General features: G+C 41.5%; 1 protein-coding gene across 1 annotated transcript in view; it reads right to left on the bottom strand.

Annotated features, from left to right (window-relative positions):
- Nucleotides 1-18,847, bottom strand: part of STAT4 (signal transducer and activator of transcription 4) — a 772,166-nt gene that overhangs the window by 434,700 nt on the left and 318,619 nt on the right. The window lies entirely within an intron of this gene.

The raw sequence follows: 18,847 nt of genomic DNA, 5'->3' as shown, positions 1-18,847 counted from the left end.
GATTGCGGGAAATGTATTGTACTAGAGCCCTATGCACCTCGATTAAGGAGGTGTGCAAGACACGCAGTTCGTCTACTGTGACTGCTAGATAACGTGGATGTGGTGTGTATACATGGAACAAGGTATCATCTCCATTCACTGCCGGAAAGGTTACCCAAGAGTAAAACACCTCAAAGTGGTAAGCTGGATCAGCTCCAATCACAAAAATAAGTGCGATACCCGTATTAGGCACTCCATATGTGTTCAAATGACGATGGAGTGGAGCGCGGCTATGTGCCGCAATATCGTCATCATCCATAAGGACTAAGAAAGGATAACAACTTAATGCGTGGCAGCGCAAAAGTGTAGCATGAATGATGAAACCTTTTAACAATATCAAGCTTGAAAAACCTATAAAAACATCAATATAGGTAGGTTATGCCGTCACAGCTGTTTTCCGGAAAACAGAAGCAAGGGTATTGACAAGCACAAGTACTACTAAAGTGCCTAGTAAATAAGTACCAGACCAAATGTTAGGTGCGCCATGTTGCAGGGAACCTGCTCATACACAGAACTATGCACAGGAAACAAGGACCTCGGTGTATTGTGGTGTACCAAAAAACCCACCTTAGTACCTAGAACCCCAATCCGACTAGCAATAGTGTCTCATTCGTTCTCCGTACTACAGCGAAGCTACCAATGATTAGACAACCTAGAACAAGCGACTTCGTTCCTCCCAGGAGTAGTGGGAAACAAGAACACGCTTTCGTTCAAACACCCATACTTGTCCTCAACATGAGTAAACAGAGACACGGTATAGTTTAAAAAAATTATTTTAACTAACGTGCTCTATAATGTAGTACACAAGCCAATACTATCAGCAAAATGCATAAGAACAATATAATCACCATTGTTACAATTCCATAAAGCACAAAAGGTGAAACCATATTTTAATGACAGTGGAAACAGAACTACAGCACCTTACCACCCTCCCCATGCTATGAGCTAGTTTATTATAATAAAAGAAGACCTCTAGGCTTTGTCAAGGGGACCCTATACCTCCAAGATTAGATGCAATGAATTACATCTCAGAAAAAACAAAGCTCTTCTTGTTGGAAAGGTTTTCTCCAAGTGCCTCCTCATGCATGTAATGCCATATTAAAAAGCTCCCGAGTTTCAGTAGTACAGCTGTGTTCCATGTTATGTCTATGGGCGTGGGACTGACCAAAGTGAATCAACAGCATACATTGTTTTTCGACCTTCAACACGCTGTGCAGACGAAGAGCACGGTGTACAGCTAGATGTGTGAAAGGCAGACAGTTCTCATGTGGAAAAGCGCTAGAAGAGTATTTACGAGAACAGAACCATGTAGTGTCATCTGCACAAAGCGGCAGAATGGCGGCCAAGCATATACTAATTTATGCTAATTTAGCAATGTCCACAGTTAATCCCATGGCCTCACTACAGAGGCTCGACAATCCTTTTCTTCTATCCACTAGAGACAATGCCAAAAGATGAAAGTTGAAGTTGAAAGTAAAAATAGGTGTAATGACTTTAGGTAATGGTTTTAGAGTCCTGACTGGACATTCATCATTTGGGGAGTCCGATGTTTGGAAGGTAAAAGATGAAAAGTAAAAGCAGGTATAAAAAGATGAAAAGTAAAAGCAGGTTTTAAAGATGAAAGTGAGCACAGGGGTAATGAGCATAGGAAACAATTTTAGAGTCCTGACTGGCCTTACATCATCTAGGGAGGTAAGTAAGGAGAAAGAAAACTCCGTCTCTTCCTTAAGCAACAGGAGAACTGTGAGAAGAGTGTCAAAAAGAGAGAACGCTTGTAATAATTCTGCATGAAACCGGAAGAAACAGGACACAATCATAAATGGCCTCATTCTTCTCACAGAAAAAGAGGCCAAATCGTCAAAAGCATCTTGGGAAGGGGACTAGTCATTATGACACAGAATGGATTGGTTGGATTGCAGATTGACTGCAAATGATTCCTTATGGAGGTGGAGGCCTGAGACATAGATTTTAAAATAAAGGGGATTCTAGCAGCAATAAGACAATTGTTAATGGCCAAGTTGTCAACATTTATGTGGTGCTTCCAAAGTCTGGTGTGGGTGTGTGTGTCTGTGTGTTTGTGGGGGGGTGTAAATTTTGTGTTTTGATAAATGCAAATCTGTGTATTTGTTACATACAAAGGTAAAGGGTTGCATCCCTGTTCCACTACCCGTGACATGCCTAAACTACCTCCAGCATGTCTTATTCTCTAAAAGACGTTGCTTTGCTGTTTATCTGATAATGTTTAGTGTTTTCATAAGCAGTACAATGCACATGCTGGCAGCTTCAAGGCACCAGGAGCAGAAATGAAAGCTATGGGCTTTAACAGTTTTGCACAGTGAGACAACACAACTCAGCAGTGCTACCACCCAACCCAATATGCCATTCGGACGCTCTATTTAGATTTGGAAGTGTTTACACCTGTGGAGCCTCCACTGACCCTGCTTGTGTAAACCTCTGATCAGGCAGTCAAGTCGCAATGATGGCTGTCCCTCCCTACTGAGGGCAAGATTACCATCATTCGTTTTCCCAGCCCGAGCCCCAATGAATGCAAGCAAGAAAGATGTACAATGGCTCCCCAAATGTAGCATGAAAGCTTTCTGTGCATCAGGCCATTTGTGATTTCTATTGAGAAAACATGCTGCTGCTTTCAGAGTTTATTTTCTTAATACAAAGACAGTTCTTATAACATGGTTGCCACTCGGTAAGCCGACACTGCTTTGAGGTCAGTACTGTGGCTCTGGCTGCCCCAAAACATATATAGCTCAGCCAGCAGGTGGGAATCTCTAAATATGGCTGACTGTTCTCTGACTGTGTGGCGCAAGCTAAGGATTTGCAGAAAATACCTTGAAAAACAAGAGACAAGAGCCATTTGGCAAAACAAGAACAGTTAATTTAATTAAACAATGCGGCTGGGAGCACAGTCACAGGTATAGGGTCCGAAGACTGTCTCTATTTACAATTAGTCTAACATAGACTTTAATACAGTTAATTGAATGTAAGAAAATGTTTCAGCGATCCTTTTTTGTTAAGGAATGTATACCTCTGTCTTTGGAGCCATTAAGGTATTGGATGAGGAATCCAGGTAGGCCTCGACCTTGCGTGGACACAATACGACCAGTGGGTAACGTGTCCAGATATCTGGCATGGGGAGTGCGTGATCACTGCATGTACTCTGTGTGCTGTGTCTTGATCGGCTAAGTGTTCCTAACATCATGTGGCATCTGACTATGTGGTGTTTTGGGAACGTGCGCTACCCTCTGGCCATGTGTCCTTTATTGGGGCCAATCTCCCTGGACAATAGTGGTGTCTCTGTGCCTATCTGTGGGATCGATGTGGGATTTCCTGTTTGCGCATTTGTCAGCTAGCTACGTGCCACCCCACCTGTAATCTGTATTTCTGAGTCGGGGTTGACGTGGAATTTACAATAGGCGAGTCCGTCAATAAAGATGCAATTTCATTTTTAGGCATGAATGTATCAGTATTCATATTGCCATTGACTTTTTTTTTAATTAACAGGTTAAACCCCTTGGCTGATCTGTTGACTGTCCACCAGGTTCTAAATGACTGCCAAAGCATGATCAACAAGGATATAAATGGCAGGGTATTGGCATACCAGGTGAGGGGGTTGGTCCTTGTGCATTAATAATATATGCGCATGATCTTGTTTCTCTATTTTGATATCCACTCTATGTGATGTAATCATAGTGCAGGAGCAAACACAGAGCTTATGACTGCAGGAAAATGGACCAAATAAATGGACCCTCTGTCTCTTTCCACAAAACATTAACACCCTATCCCCTTCTCTGTTTATAATATGAAATTACAGCACGGGGTAATACAGCTACCCTGGCATGCAGTATTTAATAGATGACATAATTAACTTTTCTTGAATTCCTCCTCACAAAATAAAGCCTAACATGTGGAATCTGTGTTTACCAGAGTTATTACTGTGTGTTTTACATGTATATCCTAACATTTTATCCTGGTAGATTTCCTGTTGGTATTTGTAGAACTTGAACCTAGCCTGTGGCAATAGAGAGCTGTACAGTGTCAGTGGTCAAGATTAGAATCAAACCTCATTTATATGTTAGAGGGGAGGGTGGCAATGACGTCAAAGAAAGGTGAGGGGCTTCTAATGTATCCAATGAAGTGTTCTTTGAAGAGGTGAAGAAAATGTATTTACATTGAAATGCCATGACGTTGTTCAGAAAGTGTTTTCACTGGGTAGACCATTGCATCTTGTCAGTGAGCAAAATGTAACATACACAAAGTCCAACTGCACAATGGGCTCTTTTTATATTTTTAATTTGTATCCATCTTCTTCACTTAACACGTTGAACAAGATGCACATGAAATGCCCGTATGTGAGCACTACTGTGCAGTTTGACCACAGGTGACAAAATTCACACGATGCGTTTTGCTGCATTTCACCCTCGATTCTGAATCTAGCCCTCATAGTTTACCCATGCATGTACTTGCTCAGAATTTATCTACTAAATATTTTACATTTTATCATTTCAAAAATAGGATCACCAAAACCTGTCCTGCAACAGCAATGTATTTTAGATAGGGAAATCATTTTTTTAAAAATTATCCTATAATGTGTTGGTCTATAAACATACCAGATTTCTCCATACATATGCTTAAGTGATATACTATAACTTTGAGTAAGCAGAGAGAATTCCAAAGGTATTCTTAATTTGACTCAGGTTACATTAATCTTATGTAGCCATAAGGACCAAGCAAATATTGTTAAAGAACCTAAGGTGAATGATAGAGAAGAGCTGCACACTATGTACACTAGGGAAGAGGTGTGGCGCCGCGGCCAAGACGACTGACTCCGGAATCTGGGGATCACAGTTCGATCCCTGGCGCCGGCGGCAGATTAGTCCAGCACCATGTGACTCTGGGCATTAGCTTGCTTAATCTTCCCGACAGCACCTAGAGACCCTTACGGGTGATTGTTTGCGCTTTACAAATGTGGATTATTATGTATTGAAAAACAATTTGACCAGACCAGGCTTCCCCTACAAGTAGCTCGTGAGCTACTGGTAGCTCTCCAGCTTCCCATAAGTCTCTCACCTGTGTGCGGCTCAGTCAAATAAATTAATAAATTAGAAGTTTTTGTTTGGTTCATTTAATTAATTAATGTATACCATATTCGCAAAGCGTATATCTGAGATGAAAATACATGCATTCTCAGAACATATTAGCTGATAGTTGGACAATAATGGTTGAATTGCCAAAATATAGTTAAAGCTGAAATCAGAGAGAAAAATCATGCAGCGTTGAGGAGATTTAGTAATATGATGGCCTTGGTGCTGAGGCATTGCAGCTATGGCTTTTATGTATTACCCATATCGACAAAGCCTTTTTATATTAGTGTAGGCAACCATTCTTGATGAACTGAGGTGATTACTGCTCGCATCATGCGTTTGGTGGCTACTAAAGTAATCATGTCTGATGTAGTCACAATTACAACACTAATAGTATTAGTAGCTCGGGACGATCTTCATTCACATAAATGGCTCCCATCACAGAAAAGGTTGGAGACTCCTGGACCAGACTGACATGGTCCCTGGTTTAAGGCTACTGAACACAGCATTAGGGAGCAGTAGAAAGAATTGTAGTTACTGTTACTGGAGTTCCTAAGCCTACATTATTCTCCAAATGTAAGCCTTGACTGCTCGCTCTCACCACCCATTGAAAGCCAAAGCACAAAAAGATGTCCTTGGTGTTTCAGTGAGCCTGTGCAGTGGTACTCAGTCCTCATATCCATAGATAACAGGCATTAGCTGCCACAAGAGGTGCCCAGTACCCGTGAGGTCAATAGGCCCTGACCAACTGGCCTGACAACTATTGCAATTACCGTGTGCAAGCCTCCCGTCACTCATTCTCTTTTGAAGCCGGGGGCAGCTTGAAATGTGCCTGCATTGGTTAGAAAGTAAACTAACTCATCTAGAACAAGGACTGGATTTGTAATGGGTTTCCATGTCAAAATGGAGCAAACTTTGAAATCACAAAAGTTAAAAAGTGAGAACATATGAAATAGTATTTTAAGTCTATGCCTGTAAAAAAAACGTTTTAATGTTTTTTCGTTTTTTTTTTATTGATAACTACATCAAGACGAAATAAAAAAAAACTGCACATTCAATCAATTTCTAGAATGATTACTGTTACTGATATTTACTGATATTTGTAGCACTTTGGGTTTTGATGTTAGGTTCAATGTCTCTTTTAATTGGTACAAGAATATAAGCTAATGTCACCAGGAAGCTAGATAGTGAAGGACGTTATCTCTTGTCGGGACTATGTGAATCTCGTGTAATTTGGGCTTTTTACAGTCACCCACATCTAAATGAGGTATGGGAAACTTGGGTTTGGAAGACACAGTATCAGCGGCAGATGCTCCACAGCTAACCCTAAAATGAACCCCTTAGAGGTTCCCCTACAAAGATTTTGGAATGTGGAAGCTTTCACTTATTATCGACAGTCTGATCATGTATCGCTTCAGTAGCATTATTTCGCAGACTTCAAGTACAGCAGATGTCTTATAAACTTGTGAAGAAATCTTGCCCCCCAAATCCCATGTATGGCCCTCATTCTTTCGTGGTCAGCGCTGGTTCTTCCCCAAATTTTTTTAAATCTGAAACTGTTCTTTAAAACATGTCTTCGTCGTGCTGTCTTTAGGGAAAATAATAAATAAGGTTGCCAAGATGGCAGAGCATTGCAGACTTCTCATTGAGGCATGTGGATGTTGGCAAAACTTTGAGAACTCGTTCTCGATTTTCTATAAAGTCCAAAATGAGAAAAAGCAGCGTGCATCAAATCATTGTATCTGACTGCTCACAACTCTTCTGACCTGTTTGCTATATCTCTGTGATCCTCTGCTTCCCCTTCATTTAATCATCTCAAAGCACGGCTGCATCCTAGTAGAAGCTTGTACAAAGGGACTGTTTCCTAATGCTTTTATTTCCATTCTGAACCCTGGATCATATTTGAAACATTCCTGAAGAAGTGTCCTTAGTAAAGTCCTATTACTTTGAACTGGTTTACATCTTTAAGTTATTTGTAAACTCTATAGTTGTCTAATAGTGCTGTTACAAATACCCTCGAACATAGTTTTCTTAAAGAAGATCCCAGGCATCCAAAAAGAAACCTGCTGACCGCAGCCATCTGGACTGTGAATCATTATAAAATTCAGCCATAGAATTTAACATTGAGTGTGTCTAACATCCACTAAACAGCCTTAGCAGTGCAGACATAACCTTCCTTATCAAAGGAAAGCGTGGGAAGTTTGATTTTATTTTGTGATTTATGAATTTCGACAAACTGCAGTTTCATCTGGTAATCTTTGTCTTCTCACGCTTAAGGATGAGCTGCAGAGAAATGTGCGAGGAAGAGGTTTCCAGATTCTGCATATGGTGAATGGTTCAGAGCGGGAACATTCACTTCTGGCTTGGGCGGTGTCCAGCCCTTCCAGGGAGGGATTTCAGTGGTGGAAACCGAGCAAAAGGAGAAGATGGAAGAGGAAGAGAAGCAGAGGGCCGGCCGCCAGCAGAATGCATGCAAGGAAGCCTTTCCATTCTCAGCTGGCTTCCATGGGGCTGGAGCTGGAGGAGAGAAAGGTGAGTTTGAGAGGAAAACAAGAGTTCAACGGACCCTGGAGGAGAAGATGGCTCTTGTGGAGAAGATAACGAGAATGGACATCGAGGCCCTGAGAGGGCCAGGATTCAGTAATGAGTAGTGGGTTTAATAAACCCTTGATCTCAACTCCCAAAGGTGGAGGTTCCTACACATCACATTAGTGGTGCCATAGATGACTATATAAATGGCTGCAGGCTTTGGACCATAGTTGTTTCATATAGGAAAAGAGTATTGGGAAGCTATAGTTTTGGGAAGTTTACTCGCAGAGGGCAGAGAGCACTCTAACATCAGATTAAAACCAATACATTATTGAGCCTCTGATCAGAAAGTGAGGCTTTCTGATCAGAGCCTTATTAATATATTGATGTTGAACTGATGATGTAGTATTGAGTTCCTTCTGTAACAAAGTGTGAAGCAGGGGTGAATACTTCATTGTAGTGATTGAAAGGTTGGATCAATGGCAGTAAGGCTAGCACATATGATTCTGGGGTAAACATATTCCAAATTTACATCAATATTTAGTTGACCCAAAGTACACTGCAACTGCTGAAGTGGGATGGCACCAGATTATCCAGTAAAACCCATGGACATTCATAGTGGATCAACTCCCACCAGTTTCATCAGGGAGAAAGGGGAAACAAAGATAATCACTGAAAGGAGTTGTAGGTGGGCCCCCAAAGTGCCGATAATGGAGGGGGGCACCAGACCCAAACTGCCATACGAAATCTCTCACTCGTGGGGTAACAAGCAAGACAGCAACTGTGTCTGTGTGTTTGCTTATAAGGAGTGTGGTGCAGACTGAATGGATGCTGTGGGTGAGTGGGAAAGGCTGAAAGAAGGTGACCAAGGACACGCTGATGTACCTACAGAAGATCGTTGTGAATGAGATTTCAGTGTCTGCAAGAGAAACACACATGCAAGAAAAGCTGGTTGGCGCAGAGCACTACCAAGCTCTCTAGGATAGTCAGCATCCAAAATCCTGAATACAATTCCCACCATTGATATTGGCTGCTTGGAGTGCTGCTCAGAAAAACATGCCTGCTTCAATTTGCCAGTAAGGACCTTTGAGAACAGTAAGGGAAACAAAGTAGTCTAGACATGAGGACCCTAAAGATGTTGGGACAGTTTCCACTTTTGGCTTTGAAAGATTGCTAGTTCTCTCTGGTGCACGAGCGACAGGAGTTTCATGAAAGATCTTGTAGGGCATGTGTGGGCTGTATGTCAAAATACTGGAGAAGAATATTGGCCTGAAACAAGACAGACTAGACGATTTTGGTTTGCACAATATCTTCAATATGGGTATACATAGGGTAATGTAGATTTACTATTTCAATTGCACTGCTCTTATCTTGACAATATTGTGAAGTTAATATCTCGCAATCAATATTGTGGTATCGCACCCACATGTCTGCACTACACTTGTGCTGTGTGCTGACCCTGGAAGTCCTAGATAACAAAGAAAGTTTTGAGCCTTATGGTGTAATCCTGCACTCAAGTACTATTCTCAAGGTATGACCAATGCTATGGTTGTGCAGTTGGTGAAAGTGTGGTCAGTGCAGCTGATGCTATAGAAGGTTTTATGTGGGATGTGATATTCTGCAAATCTGATGATGTTAGGTATCAGTTGTTGTCAACAGGGCCGGCTTTAGCGCTGGTGGCGCCCGGTGTGACAATCACTTTTGGGGCCCCCACGTCCGTCTCCTTGCATTCTCTCCCTACCACCTGCTAAAGTGCCCTTCATCTCTCCTATTATAAGATATAGCTAGACACAGTGCACCCCTGAGGTCACAGCGCCCCCCCTCTACAGGACAGCGCCCAGTACAGCCGAACTGCCCTAAAGCCGGCCCTGGTTGTCAGAAGTGAAAACTACCTTTGAGATGTTACTGTAAGCAAGTCTGAAGATATTGAGAAAAGCCTAGACATTGATTTTGAAACAAATATATTGTAGTGTTCACCATAAATTGCAGCACTAGTATTAATCAGCAAGATGATGCCACATCACTAGCATTATTAGTTGCAAAATGTGCTGGGGATTTCGACAGATATCTAGCAAGTTGAATATCCGTAATAAAATCAATGAACATGTCACGAGGTTTCATGTACCTATGACATCTCTAGGGAGTCATTACCATACTACAAGTGGTCTGGTGCTTCCTTAAATTATGGAGTCCAGAAGCATCAAATCCGATTTTGCCAGGTTCAAATCTGCACCTATTAAATTTGTGGCTGTCGAGGACTAGGGTAAAATTACAGCCTGGCCCCATCCTTCTTCTCGAGCACCACAGAGGATAAAGGTCTCCCAATTCTCAAACATGCTTTCCTTGGATTTTTGGGGTAACTTAGGTACGTAATGTGTTCAGTCAGTACAAACATAAATAATGGACAAGAAATAGTTCTTCTTTCTTCTATATCGCTTGATTTAATACATGCAAGTCTTCACAAGTTGTTCTCTACAGCCAACACGTGTTTCGTCGCAACCGGGAGGTCGTCCCGCGACTTTCTCAAGGCTGTATGATTATAAAAACACAGAAAAGCCAATGTCTGTTTAGGGAAACTAACCCTTTCAAAATTCAAAAGATTATGCTACACGAGACGGTCATCGGTGCCTCATGCAAATGGTGGGAAAGTAGTGAACCACTTCCAATACGGATAAAATCATACAGAAAGTACCACTGTGTGAAAACGGTGAGTCTATGACTCAAAACCAGATGGAGAGACCTAGTCTAAGTGCGTGACGGTTCGGAATAGATTTCCGGTGTGCGTAGTCTTAGATGCTATTGTTGTGTGTGTGATTACAATAAGAGCAAAATAAAAGTAAGGATTGAGGGTATAGATAGTAATGTATTGGGCATGCAAAGAAAGAAAGAAATAATAAGAGTGATACAGGGTGTATATGGTTGGATGGTAATTATAAGTCTTAAAAAACCTCATAAATACCTAATTGGTGTGAAGACTATATTCTGTAAGAAATAAGGAAAAATGAAGACAACATATAAGTAACCCTGCGTATTAGCTAATTAGATGTTAGTGATGTACAAACACCGGTAGTTATATTTGATTGAATACCTACTATTTATGTGGTGATAATTCCGACCCACAAAGGGTTTCTGGGGTGGTGGCATCATTGTTCAATATGTTAAATAGGTATATAGGTCTTCGTGTTAAATTCTTCCCAGAGCTGAAAGAAAAGGTAATTGATTTGTCGACTAAAATTATTTTGTACTGAATTAAATGGAGAGAGAAAAAAAATCTATATTTCTATTTTTTTATAATTATGAAATACGTACAAACGAGTACAATAATACTCAGTATGACTTCATACAAAGATCAAATAATTTTGGACAATGAATTAAATATTGAATTGTCCTTGCACACTAATTTAGCCTTTACCGTATTGATTTACATTAATTCTAACACATCTTAAGATGGCCACCAAAGACAAAGAGAATAATTAGTCCTTTCTCACTGATTATGGCCATTTTCCCGAATACGGGAGCATTAGCCTCCTACTTCCGGTATTTAAACAAACACCACAACCGGAGATTTGGAAGCGTACTCTGCATCCAGACTCAGCGGTGGCGTCTGGGATGTGAATATTTACAACACGACGAGATAAGAACGGGGATGTAGTCCTCGCTAACGTAGGGATACTTTGAATAAGAAGACCAGAACTTAATTACTTAAATTGAAACAGTTGATTTTGCTGTGCTGTGATGATTTTTACAGGATCATTCAGCTTTCATTCAGCATACTTTTAATTATATTATTTTTCTAAAGTTGATACTATTAACTCACCACCCTAGCACATACAGCCTTTTTCGAATCAGCTTAATACATTTTGAATTAAGTAGAGCATTTTAGGGGGATACTCAAAGCACTGCATTTGCTCCGCTCCCACCTTAAAAATTATCCGCTTTAGAGAGCAAATGTTATCAGGGATATTGCACGCTACTTTAACTTTATTGTAATAGTTATCAAGGGAAGCAATTACATAAATAGATTCCGTCTAAGAAATCAGACGCCCGGATTCATTGGCGGGGGAACATGGCGGCCGGAACCTAACAGCCGTAGCGGAGCTCCTGGTGTGTGGCGCTAATAATACTCTGTAGATGGCTAATCTTTTTTATTTGAAGCCTTCTTTTGTATAAATCTCTGCGGTTCTGAATAAATTTTTAGCTACGGTACCTTTCCTGTGGTTTTCTTTCCTTCCTCGGCGTTCTGGCTAGCCGGGCGCCGACTCGATGGTCTGCGACGTTGCAGAGGGAGTGGTGTCGGAGCCTCCGTGGTTCCGCGTTATCGGAGCGGCAAGGCAGTGGAGGCGGAGGGGTCCCCAGCGGGGGCCCAGGCAGCCTTCTGTCAGCTGAGGAGGCTCTCCAGTTCAAGTGCTGGTGCCGGTGCCATCGAAGGTGGGATAAGGAGGGCTGTGCGCAGCTTGGAAAGCCCTGATTTGGGTTTGTCTCCCCCTCTGATAAATCGTAGTGAGGCGGTACTGGCCCAGGAGTGGGAGTGGAGTGCGGAGGTTGGACCCCAACTTTCCTTTGGTGAATTAGGGGCATGTTTTGCAGCTGGTACTGGAACTAATCATCGCTGTCAGAATCAGGTGAGCTGCATGGAGAAGCAAGCCAGTGGAGGTCTGAGCAGTGCCAGAAGCAGCAGAGGCAGCGGCAGAGGCGGTAGCAGTGGTGGGATACTTACTTTGGAGCTGGCGGTCAGCAGGTATACTCTGCGCAATAAGGATTTGAGTACTGTCTCTGTGACAACCAAGTCCCCTATAATCTCTCCTCCCATAACAAAAATTAAGGCAATTTCCAGGAAGGAAAGTCAGACCGTGGCTGCTACGCCTCCGGGAAAAGGAAGAGGCAGGAAAAGGGCTCGAGGGGGCGCCGGAGTGAAGATAACGCCCTCATTGAAATCTTACTATAAGGTCCTTTCTACTACCGTATTGGATCAGGGGCGAGATAAAAATAACGATATGAATATTGATATGGCTGTTCCTATTGTTCCGATAACTGCCCTTCCTAGCATTGTTGAACAACCCTCCCTGAGCTCCCCCGTAGTCATAGAAGGGCTGGAGTCCGTACCTCAAGATCAGCAGTTAATAGTACACTCTTCAGTGGAGTTAATAAACAGTTTCTCAGCGTTAGAAGACCTGGCGGATGTTCAGGAAGTTGTTCGAGGAGAAGACGATGGAGCCCCTTTAGTGGGCAGAGAAAGGGCTTCAAAATCTAGCATATCGGGCCCCCAATCGACTAGTTCCCCTGCTCCATTAACATTGGCACCTGTGTCATTAGCTGAAATCCTGTTAGGTCTTAACGAAGATATAGGTAGGAGATTTACAATCTCTGAGACCAACCAGGTAGCTATTCAGGCCTCGCGTGAATTACTTGCTCAGAAAGTGGAGGAAGTTACACTTAGGACGGACGCTCTTCAGGCAGAAATCCCTAAGATCAAGGAGGCTTTGTGCTCCTCCTCTGCAGTGCTGGATAAGTTGGTCCAACAATATAGAGAGTTGAAGGTTGATATTGAGCACCTTGAAAATCACTCTAGGAAAAATAATTAGAAAATTCTGAATGTCCCTGAGGATATGGAAGGAAGTGATATAAAGACCTTTGTAGTTTCTCTTTTAAAAACTAATCTTAAAAGATCTGCCAGGAGAAAATTTGGATTTGATGGCCGATTTCCAAAGGGTCCATCGTGAGCCATTCTGGCGGAAACCTGGAAAAGAGCATCCAAGGAAGATCTTGGTAATCTTTCTCACGTTCGCCATTAAGGAGAAAATATTGTCTTTGGCCCTAAAAATCGGCCATGTGAAGTATGCTTCTTCATCCAGCTCATTTTCATTTCTTATTCGCTCCGATGTTTCTCATATCACCGCTCAAAGGCAGTGGGAATTGGGTGAGAGGATGATCACCTTGAATTCCTTGGGAGCCAAGACACAGCTGAAATTTCCTGCTTCTTTACGAATCATGTGGAATAACCGCATGTATAATTTAAGTCAAATAGAGGAAGTTGATACCCTAATAGATAAGATCGGTAAAGGAGGTGGGAGTAGCAACGAGAGTGAGAAATAAAGATTTGGAAATTTATTCTAATTATTGATTACATTTTTGACCGGATAGAGTGTAGAAGGAGCGGAGGGGAGAGGACAAACTCGGATTAATAATAAAAAAAAAAGAGGGATTGATATATGTATAAGATAAAGCTGAAATTATAGTTTTTTATGAGTATTTTTTGCTGTTTTTTCTGATTAATCTATAATTGGTTAAGCCACATACCAGGTGACCCCGCTAAGGGCTTAAGCCCAGAGGAATAGGGAGGGTTCCCCAGGGAGTAGTGGGTGAGAGGTTTTCACGGATGGGTGGGGGGGAGAAGGAATGCATGGGTGGATTTGCAGTGGGAAAAAAAATTAAAAATAAGTCTTCTTTTCATCTTTTCTTATCTTTTAAAGAACGAGGGCTCCTGGGGATGGCAAGTCAAGGAGGGGGTGATGAAAGACGGATATGATGACCGCTGAGATAAGGTTTATCTCGTGGAATGTCAATGGACTACGGCGCCCACGTAGACAAAGGCTGATAATGTCTTTCCTGGAGCAATCTTCAGCCCAAGTGTGTCTCTTACAAGAGACTCACCTGAGTAAACTCGAGTGCAAGGTTGTTTTTGGAAAATATAGATGGGTTGATTCTTTTTGTTGCCCTGAGCAGACAGCACAAAATAAGGGAGTAGCTGTCCTATTTAGAGTAGGAGCTGGTGGTTTCATACGGTCTGTACAAACAGATGAATCTGGTAGATGGATCTTGGTATCAGCGGATATTAGGGGCACTGAAATTGTTATAACATCTTATTATGGCCCCAACGTTGATGACCCGGCCTGTCTGCTCAAAGTACAGTCCAAATTGGTAGCTGTTACTATTCCAGTCGTAATCGTAAGAGATTTTAATGTTCTTCTCAATCTCGTACAGGATAGGTCGAATTGTAGTCACTATGTGGCTGCCCCGTGTATGCGCAGGGCAAAGACTAATATGATGCATGAGCTGGGATTGATAGATGTTTGGAAGGCAAAAAAGGAGGGAGAACCAGGTTTTACCTTTTTCAGCAAAAAACATAATCACTCCTCTAGGATTGACTATATTCTTATGGATAGATTGGGGCTGGAAAATTTAGAGGACATTGTAATCCTTCCATGTATTTTATCTGACCATGCCCCTATAGCATTCTCATACCTAGGAAATAAGTTTAAGATCATCTCCACGCCTAGGTGGACCTTAAAAAGGGCAATCCTATCTAACCAGGAAGTAATCTCTGCCGTCAAAACATCTACTATTAACTTTTTTTCGGATAATATGGGCTCGACGTCATTAGACTATGTATGGGATGCGTTTAAGGCCCATATCCGAGGTATGTTACACAGTTTGATCTTTGCCAAGAATAAAGAAGAGGCGCTAGTTTTCAAAAATCTGGAAAAAGAAATATCTAATTTGGAAAGAATAAGGTTGAGTTGTCAAGCTGACAACTTGGCACAAACCCTTAGCGATCTGGAGCTTCTCCGATCACAATATAGAGGCAAGTTAGATCAAAAAATAAAAGACCAATGGCTGGTCCATAATATGGACAATTATGAATATGGAGAAAAGGCTGGTGCTATTCTGGCATGGAAGGTAAAGGCGGACAGAGTAAAAAATAATATTAATAAATTGATTTTAAATGAGACAGGGGAAACATCTTGTAGACAAGAAGATATGCAAATGTGTCTCCTCTCTGTGTTTTCTAATCTTTATAGTGAGGAAACATCTTCTAGTCCTAGCAGTATTCGAGAGTGGTTAAAAACTAAGGCCTTGCCAACATTGAAAGTAGATGAGCGCAACATGTTAGATTATCCCATTACAGTAGAGGAAATTAATCTTTATATTAAGAAAATCAAGATTAATAAGGCAGCTGGGACGGATGCTCTACCTGGAGAAATTTATAAGGTACTTCAGGAGGAGCTAGACCCTAGGTTACTAGAACTTTTTAATAATATCTACAAGTTTGAAGGTAGGGTCCCTCCCTCATGGAAAGAGGCTACATTAGTACTTGTAATGAAGCCAGGAAAGGATCCTCTTAAGGCAGATTCCTATAGGCCAATCTCCCTGCTTAATGCGGACTATAAGATCTTTACCAGCATCTTGGCGGGGAGATTGGTCAGGATAGTTCCCCGATTGATTAATGTCGACCAAAAGGGGTTCATCCCGGGTAGGTTTATCCAAGAGCAAACCTTACAGTTAATTGGAAGTATAGATTTGGCATTGGCAATGTCAGAGCCCTTGGCTGTGACGGCTTATGACGCAGCCAAGGCGTTCGACCGCGTTAATTGGGCCTATCTATGGGAAACATTAAAAATTATGGGTTTTGGTGCTATATTCATACAAACCCTTATTAAGTGCTATGAGGGAGCCTCTGCAGTTATTCTTTTAAATGGTTTTTTGACATCGAGTTTTAGTATAAAAAGAGGGACTCGACAGGGGTGTCCCATTTCTCCTCTATTGTTCGATATCTATATCGAGCCTCTTGCACAAACATTGCGACGAGATACACAAATCACCCCCTTTCAAGCCTTAGACTATAAATGTGGATGATTTGATGGTCTATACCAACAATCCAGTGGAGGTGCTTCCCAAGGTAGAAGCTATTTTGAAGGAATTTGGTCAGTACTCTGGGTATCTGGTCAACTCATCCAAGACTGAGGTTATGTGTTGGGACGTTGAGAATAGGCTTGAAAAGAGTAGTAAGGAGTTTAGATACCTGGGGATAACTATAGTGCAGGATTTAGGTAGTGTTCCAACGATAAACTTGAGGAGAGTGGCCAGGGAAATTGATCATCTTTTTTCCAGATGGCAGAACTTACCTCTCACTATATATGGACGTGTGAATCTGGTTAAGATGGTAATACTGCCTAAATTAACTTACTTATTCAGTACAATCCCTCTTGAGTTCCCAGATAAACTGTTGGGAAAAATCCAAAGTAAAATCGGCAGTTTTATATGGTCTAATAAAAATTCTAGACTATCCTGGAAGAAGCTAAAACGAAGATTGTTAAAGGGTGGTTTAGCTCTTCCAGAATTTTTTTTTTACTCTTTGGCCTTTCAGTTTAAAAATATACGTTCCTTGCTCTCTAGTCCTGTAGGTACCAATTGGGGAAAGATCCTGAGTGTGATGGCTGGCTTGGAGGGTGGGGGCCTTGGCTTTTTATATAAGTTCGGGGCGCCCAGGTTCTTTAAGAAAGTCCGTCTAAAGGTCTTAAAATCTGCACTCAAAGTGTGGCTTAAAGTTAAGGAGAAATGGGGGATAAAATATTATTCTGACTTTGCCCCAATTTGGGACTCTCCGGGATTGCCAGTATGTTTGAAAGATAGTTTGGCGTCTCCAATTAGAAATGCTGGAATAATGATTTGGTCTGATCTCATCTCGCCCGATGGAGTCCTTCCTTGGGAGGTTCTTAGATCCAAAATAGGGGATTCTTTGTCGAGATTCAAATATTTGCAATTATGTTCTTGGTTTTCATCGGAGAAGGAGCTTACTGGAGGAATTGGGAGATCGAGACTATACTTCAGAACGTAAACCCAAGAAGGAAGGAGGTTGGACTGTGGTATAGGAGCTTATTAGACGCTGAGGATATAGAGCTTCTTCCCCTTCATTCGGTATGGAGCTCTACGTTACTGGGAAATCTATCAGCCAATTTATATCCTCTTTCTCTCCGAATTCGATATAAGTTTGTTAAGCCAGCATCTCTAAAAAAAAACCAATTTTTATGTGATCAATAGGCTGTATTATACGCCCAAGAAGATAGCAAAATTTGTTTCTTCCCCTCCTCCTAGGTGTCCTAGATGTGACTTGGTTGAGGCTGATGATATGCATATCTTCTATGATTGTACACGGGTGAGGGATTTTTGGCATAATTTGGAAAGTTCCATGGAAGGTGTTTTTGAAACTAAACTGCATATCAATTTAGCTCGAGTAATCTTTGGGCTGGACAACGATCTTATGAGGCAGCTCTCTATGAAGCAAGTGGGATTATTTTTTAGTTTGATATTGATTGCCCGTAGAGAGATCTGTAACCTATGGAAGGATCCTAGACCACCGTCCTATGAGAGTTGGTTGGGCGCAGCATTGGGTATAGCAAGACTTGATCAGGGTATGCTGGACAATCAGGATAATAACATTTGGTCACCACTGATCCTTTGGGGCAAGGAACTGAGGTTGGTTTAAGATCTCATTGGTCCAATGATTACACCGAGCCTCGTACGAAAGAAGCTGGCCTGGTTGGTCTAATGCATAGGCAAAAACATTAGCCCAGGGAGCCTAGGTCGAATTGGGGCTTGAATGTAAATTTTGCTTGCAGTTGGTGAATGAGGACTAAAAAAAAAAGAAAAAAAAAAAAAGAACTCAGACGCCCAATGCATACTGCACATATTACAACTACGTATTATTATTATTTTTATTCTCTACAGCATGAAACAAATTATGACATATTGGCTGATTCCTATTTTGAGTCTATTGCCATAAGCATAACCACTTTCCAGCACTATTAAATGGTCCATCAAAGTGCACTCATTCAGAGGTATCCCTAATAAACTTAGTCGACAAATCAATTACCTTTTCTTTCAGCTCTGGGAACAATTTAACACGAAGACTTATGTACCTATTTAACATATTGAACAGTGATGCCACCACCCCAGAAACCCTTTGTGGGTCGGAATTATCACCACATAAATAGTAGGTATTCAATCAAATATAACTACCGGTGCTTGTATATCACTAACATCTAATTAGCTAATACTCAGGGTTACTTATATGTTGTCTTCATTTTCCCTTATTTCTTACAGAATATATTCTTCACACCAATTAGGTATTTATGAGGTTTTTAAGACTTATAACTACCATCCAACCATATACACCCTGTATCACTCTTATTATTTATTTGCACGCCCAACACATTACTATCTATACCCTCAATCCTTACTTTTATTTTGCTCTTAGTGTAATCACACACACAACGATAGCATCTAAGACTACGCACACCAGAAATCTATTCCGAACCGTCACGCACTTAGACTAGGTCTCTCCATCTGGTTTTGAGTCATAGACTCACTGTTTTCACACAGTGGTACTTTCTGTATGATTTAAT

Source organism: Triturus cristatus, chromosome 3_2 (assembly GCF_964204655.1).
Source record: "Triturus cristatus chromosome 3_2, aTriCri1.1, whole genome shotgun sequence".
NCBI lineage: Eukaryota > Metazoa > Chordata > Amphibia > Caudata > Salamandridae > Triturus > Triturus cristatus.
The sequence above is the reverse complement of the archived record's forward strand: the minus strand, read 5'-3'. Positions and strand labels throughout refer to the sequence as shown.